Here is a 7358-nt window from a genome sequence, read left to right on the forward strand (position 1 = left end):
AAAATTTGCCATTTTATCTTGAGTAGCTCCGACGCGAAGCCACAGATAAGAAACTTCAGCGGTAGTTGTTGCAAACCTATTTTAATAATTTTTATCCAAATATCATTTTCATCATGCAAAATCCGCTAATGACTTATGAGAAGAGCGAAATTCCTCATTTTTCTTCTTGTTTGAAATGTGCATGGAAAAATATTATCAAAGTGTTTAATTTTTATGCCTGATGAAAAGGAATGGAAACCAAGACGAATTTCACGACTTCCACGATAAGACACATCCGCATGGGTTTGAGATTTGCAAGATAAAAGGAGGAGGTAATACAATTTGCGAAGGAATAAAAATACTACAACAACACTTAAACAGCTCCCTTCTTGGGCCTCCAGATACGCGGCAAGAAAGACAAACACCGATTTTCTATGCTCCTAGAAAAACAATAATTTTCTTTATCTGCGAAAAAAAAGTTTCACAAAGCTCCAAATAATGCCAATTGCACTCCGAGCCAGAATGACGTTTTATTTTTAGAGAGACAAACTAGAACTACAAAAACATGCTAACTAACCAACAATAAACTAAAACTGGAACAGCGGGCGAGCGATAGATGAGCGCTTTGGCCAAATATTATAACCAAAGAGTAACAAACAAGTTGAATTTTTGAGCTTTTGGCACATACCGTGGCTTGTGCATTCATTTGCTCGTTGCACAAACATACTTTTTGCGTTGACTGCTGCCATGCAAGCATTTATTTGCTAGCAACTTTCTGACCACTTGCTTATTGGCATGACGGTTGATTATGGCGCCGTCGCCTCTCGCCTGTTACCTCCCTTCCCTTTTAACCCTTTTAACTGCTTGTGTTCATGTTCTGCGCTGCAGCACATTTGGCTGCAACTTTAGAGTGACAAATGCTAACTTATGAAATCGGCTTTTCGGTTCAGGTTTATCAGCATATCTCCCCATTGAATCTGTTTACACAATCTTATCTTCCCTTTTTACCTTTTTTTGATTCCTACTTGGATTATTATTGATAATGTCTTTCATTTGAAATTTTCTGCAAAAAAAGAAAAATGACGGACACTTTTTCTACAAACTGGTAGGAGCTCAAGCTAAGAGTAATAATCTCGAACAATAATTGGTCTCTAGTTGACTACCAATGAAGTCAATTATTAAACCGATTCCAAAAATATACCATTTTTAGTATACGAAAAGAGCATGTAGTAGTAATGCTCTCCACCAGACGCGTTTCGCACCTTGAGTGGAATTAGCCGCAATACTTCCTTACAAAAAATGTCTATAATCTGAAATTCGAAACTCTATTTTTGACCTAGTGATAAGTGAGCACTTTCAAGGTGGTAAATAAAAAGTTACATAACAGTCTGTCCCAAATGGAAAGCGGCTTACTGAGCCCAGCAGTACAACCAACACAAGGTCAAATTACAAAGCAAAAAACGCTTAAACCAAGCGTTGTAAAAGGCACATTCAGCTCAACCTTTTTGACTTTGTTGATTCATCTTGTCTCGAGTAGAAATTCGCGGCGTAGCAGCTGTAGCAAAGCGCTGACGTCGCCATACTACAAACCACTTCGTAAATGAGAGGTAAACACGTTTGTGGCCTTTTTGAAGTTCAAATGTATTTAGCACGCCTGCTTTGCCTTTTTTTGGATGTTCAATATGTAATTACGACTCTTTGCGCTATCACACACTCATTCTCGTTTCATTATTAAAAACGCTTCACTGTCTAGTTTGTGCGCCCACAACTCGTCCGCATGTGCGGAACAGAGTGCCGGTGTGACACGGCGTATGAGTGATGTTAATGTTGGATTACCTGCAGCTTTGGTGTACACATAACGGCAGATTGCCAAGGCGGTCTTATGAAAAACACACACAGCAAGCACCGTTATGTGCAAATGAATTTCGCAAACCCATTTCTAGACAAAATCCAACCTTTACAGCAAAGAAAACAAATATGAGCAGTGGGTACAACAAAAACAGGTGGCTTGGAAAATTACGCGGAAGTAAAAACCAGTTATAATATATGCTCACATAAACACATACGCAATTTTAGCTGTGAACGGAGCATTTTCGTGAATAATGCCTCACATTTCGTTTTTTGCAGGGCTTACCTGGGCTGACTACATGTTAATTTGGCTAATAAGCTGGCATTAGCCGCATTCACCACAGCGTTTAAGCACTGCAGATATTCAAATGTGATATTCGGAAAAAATGCATGCCACTTTTTTGCTTCCCATATGATTCAATTAGTTTACTCTCCGTTTATTTTACGAATTTTCGCTTTGGCAGACGCCCTCACATTCATGAACTGAGTTCCTGCTCCGTGTGCGCATGTGTTGGTAGCAATGGCATGTGCGTGTGCGTTGTTGCCTTCATTACTCGAATTCATTAAAGCGTGTACGTGGTGATAAGAAGTTCCTAAGGCCGCATGCACATTAAATAATGAAGTCAGTGATTTGTAAACGCTTTGCATGTGCAAAAATAGTAGGTGGGCGATTAACCAGAAATCAGCCATCGCCTTTGTATTTACTTACAAAAGCGTTTAAATAGCCGTATTTGGGTGTTTGTTAAGCCATATAGCATGAATTAGTTTATATAATGATATGCACGGACAATTATTACACTTACAATTTAAATTATTATGCTGTTTATAGCATGAGGGGATTTGATGCCATAATCGAGTGTGAGATAAGGGAACTTAACCCTCTGGTATTTTCACCTTCTTTAATGACCCCATAAAGGAAGGAGCTATTGCCGAATCTCTGAATCTGAATCTCAGTACTTATTTAAGCAAGTATCTTTGAAGTATGAAAATTTAATGACAATTTAGAGCTGCTTTCTTTACAGTGGTCAAAATCCGGCACTCGTAGAAATTGAATTTGAGTTAGATTTTGAAACCAGGAGCGGTGCTACTTTCATTCCACTGGTTACTTACATCACCTTATGCTAAGAGAAACACAAAATATGTTGAAAATGTGATTTAGTTTTCCACTAAATATCCCCCACATAGCAGCACAATGTTTTGGGAGTAAAATTTGCGCAATTTCGACTACAGACCATCCTTCCGATACGCAAAAATCACAGTGCTCATTCTTTCCATCCGAACCCACTAAAATTGTCTTAATAGCATTTGCAATTTCTTGCCATAAACCAACCACGAACCAATTAAAATCGCATTCCTAAGTTAAGTGCTCCTGAGTACAACCACTGAGCTCAAGATATTATCTACAGCATCTTCCGCTATATTACACATAATCTGGAACTATCATATTGAGCACCACTTTCGTCATTTCAAGCGCCTGAACACTCATGCAAATCTCTCTTCGAATTCATTTAAATTTCACTTAACGCAAACAAAATTAAATTTAACAAACAAAAAATGGATAAAACGGCAGCGAAGGAATTTTTCAAACGCATTACAGGCACTTCAAGGCACATCGCCTCAACGCCTGTCGGCGCCCAACCGGACGGCCACAAAAACTCCACAAGCCACCGACATCATCTTCATTGTTGCACTGCCGGTCGGCAATCAGGGGGCGGTAAAGCAGCAACCGCACCAATAGCACGGGGTCTGTGGCTAGTTGGGGAAAACCTCACTGAAAATTTTAATTCCATTTGAATTACTTTTCCGCAATGGAAGCTAGTGCATGCGACGGGCGACGGGCCACAGAATAGTGTACGCGACGAATAAGGGAGGGGCGAAAATGAAGTGCGGACAAAGCGGGTGACAAAAAGAAAGCGACATGCAATAGAGCGTAAAATAAGTGCAAAGCATTTTTTCGCAAGTTTTCTTCAGCGCATGAAGCTGTTCTAACTATCCGAGGTGCGAAGAGAACGAACGAAGTGCAGACATTGTCTAGTGGCGGGCATGCGAGGCACGCAAATGCGAAATAATGGCGAAAAAATACGGCCGAAGTTAGAATGTTGATGATGGCAGGAAAAACGCCGAGAAAAATGAGAAATGAACGCTGCGAAAAAGTGGTGCAAAAAGCAAAGCAGTACAACAATTACAATAAGTGGAAAAAATGCTAAATCGAAGAATAAACAAATGAAACAAAGAAATTTTCACAGTAAAATCTCAACTACAATCCCCACTCCCGCCTCCACCCTCAGCAAGCAAATGAAGTCCAGCTGCTAAAATGGACACCAAGGTAGAGCCCGGCGACAGCAACAGCAGGAACAGCAGGAGTTTGCCACGTCAGCGGCAGCACTTCAAAAGTGGTGGCACAAACATGAGCTAAGGAATAGCAAAACTCGGCTGGAACCCTTTTTGGTCCTTAGGTTGTAAGAAAGCAGTTGCCTGGAGAGCATTTCTTGGGAGCGTTTGGGTTCCAACTTTTTTATGTAACTAATATTACCTTAAGAAGTCCTCATTTGCTATAATGCGGTATCATCAGAATTTGGCTCAAAGCGATTCGGACTTACTCCCCGCTAATTTCGATTAATATCTTTTGCATTACACCTTACTCTATTGCTTATACAATTGCCACTAATTCAAAGTACTCTTGGGTGGCAAAGTGTGCCGTGGTGTAAAAAGGCATAGAGCAGAAAAAGTAACGGCGAAAGAATTACACAGAAAATAAAAAATAGGCGGCTTCAATTGAACAGTTAAACTACCATTAATTGTGCCCTTTTCGAAATAGTGCCGTGCACCAGAAAATTACGAGCCACGAACTCAAGTAAGTAACAAAAAACGAAATATTTCCCAGCAACAACAACAATTACAGCGCCGCACTAAGGTCAACCGAACGAGTAAAAGCGAAAAAACTGTGGAAAGAGGAAGGAGCGACGCCATGAAATTTAAACAGTTCAGGTTGGCAGCTATGGCGCAGTAAATGGTCATGACTTGATTTGGAAATGAAAATTTTAACATTGCAGAAATGAAAAGAAAATATAAAGCAACAAAAACGCATACAAGAAAGCATTGAAAGTAGTTCAAGAAAAATGTTTAAGTAAATGTTGGTGGACTTGTGAAGTGGAAATCGAAGGAAGAACTATGTAAGAGCACATAGTGGTCAGTAATTTGGTCCAGAAAATGAGTTGCAGTACAAAGATAAATTCATATGAACTTTCGATGTTGAGATAAAAAAGCATAAAGCTCAAAAATATTTTATTCCAATTAGAGAAAACAAAAAATGAAAACACGAATTTATAAACCTCAATCTTCCCCTTTTAAGACCCATCTATGTAAACATTCTTAAACGGCGATTTAATCCACCACATAAGGAACGAGTTCTTTCAGCAAATTCTTCCCCTGCCTGTCATCAATTTTTCTATGCTTGAATTGGCCATCGCCCGCATTTAATGAATCATGCAATCTGCCATAATTTGCGACGCAGGAAAGTGGGGGCGAAATGGTGGGTAAAGCAAACGCCGCGCTTTCGCTTGATTTAAAAATGCGCAATGTAACCAGAAGCACTTTGTTCTTTACTTTCTCATATTTCAATATTATTTTCTTGTTCCTCAATACTTTCACTGAAAACGCCGCGCTGCACTGGCTGAGCGCAAAATGGCCAGCATTGGTGCTCTCTTGAATTGCTGGCAAGTTATGTATTTCTGTGTTACGACTCCGACATTGATTAATTACGTGTGAACTGCTGGCCGCCTCTTATTAGCAAGACAACGAATGGTTCGACTTCTACGAAAGAATGGCGGTGTTATTCTTTTATGTTCTCAAGCACTTAGTTAAAAGCAGCTGAGGTTAGTTTTTGAAAAATAGACAAAGGTCTCGATTCAAATGGGAAAAGTTTCGAACATTTCATTGAAATTTAAGATTACGCATTCATCAGGTGCGCAATAAATTATATAAATATAAAGGATGATTTATTATACTCTTGACGGAGTGGGCTGAAATTTTTAACTTCACTTCCACCGAGACTATAATAGCTTTCAGAAATGGAAACGATTTGAACAATTTCGTTGGAGATTATACCATTCTTCTTCTTCTTTATTGGCGTAGACACCATTTACGTGGTTATAGCCGAAGGATAGAGTCATGTGTTGAAGTCCACGTAAGTGAGGAAAGTGCTCTGAGCGCCATTCACTTGGGAGTGCCCAGAAACGATTATTTACTTATGGCTCAAGCAGCTTACGACTTCCGGTCTTAGACCAAGTATCACCTGGGCAGCCAAAAAACCTTTGTTTGAAAGCGAAACTTCCCTACCTCTTGATGATGATTATACGATTATACCATTATGTTAGAGAATAATTAATGCCAATACGCATACTTTCCACGTACTCGAAGTTTGGAGCAGAATAGTTAAGAGCAACATCGGACCATTTTTGGTCATTTTCTGAAATTCAAGCGAACAAAAGCGTGAACCTTCTTCAGCCAACCATTTTATAATCTAAAAGGTAGTGGAATATTATTATGTCAGGTAACATTTACTAACCTTAAAACATACGTTATACTAATACGACTATATTAATCGGACAATTAATTTTCATCGACTGACTGTCGAAAAAAATTTTGAGGGATTCTCGAAGTAGAAAACTTCAATAAAGTTATTGGTGCGTCTCGTTGAGCGGTAGACATACACATTCTGCCCCGCTGAATGTATTCACGAGCCAAGTGATTTCTTTCAAATTTTTAATGAAGCGAGTGAACATATTTCCGCAACAGCACGTAATTGCCATTAAATTCTTGCCAATTATTGTATTCACAGCAAAATAAATGTCACCAAAAATTCAATCAGCACTTCACGCTTTATTCACGCCAAAGAAAGTTTGACTTGCAGGGAGGGAGCTGTATGATGTATTGAATGGCATTTTTTCCGCTAATTGGAGTGAAGTCCGCAGCCGAGGCACAGCCGGAGTGCTGAAAGTGAAGCATGTGCAAGTTTTTCATAACTTTTAAAGTGGCGTGGGATCGATTATTTGGCTTAAACGACAAAAGCGCGATGTACGACTAAAGAAAGGTTGGGGGCGAGACGGATCAAGACCCAGCCGGTCAATTAAGTAGCACAATGATTGTGACAATGACACCAACAAAAAAGCAATACATGAACAGCACAGTGTGGCCGAGCGCCGAAACTTTTTTTTTTGTTAAGCTTCACACTTATTTGAGCAATGCGTAACTTTAGAAAATTAAGAAGCAAGTGCTGACAACTACATAAGGAGCCCTAATTTCGAGCGCTCTTGAATTACATAAGTATATACACAACGCATCTTATACAAGAGCTATCCGATATAATAATAATATATGGTTAGGTTAAGTTAGGTTCGATGAAAAGGTTGATCCTAGGAAGGATCTCACTTGAACAGCTTAGAAAAGTAATCCGTTGTGGTACCTATAAACTGCTATATACTGGATCCTAAGACACTTACAGACCAACAAAGCACTTTGAGCTGGATTAT

Source organism: Bactrocera tryoni, chromosome 1 (assembly GCF_016617805.1).
Source record: "Bactrocera tryoni isolate S06 chromosome 1, CSIRO_BtryS06_freeze2, whole genome shotgun sequence".
Lineage (NCBI taxonomy): Eukaryota > Metazoa > Arthropoda > Insecta > Diptera > Tephritidae > Bactrocera > Bactrocera tryoni.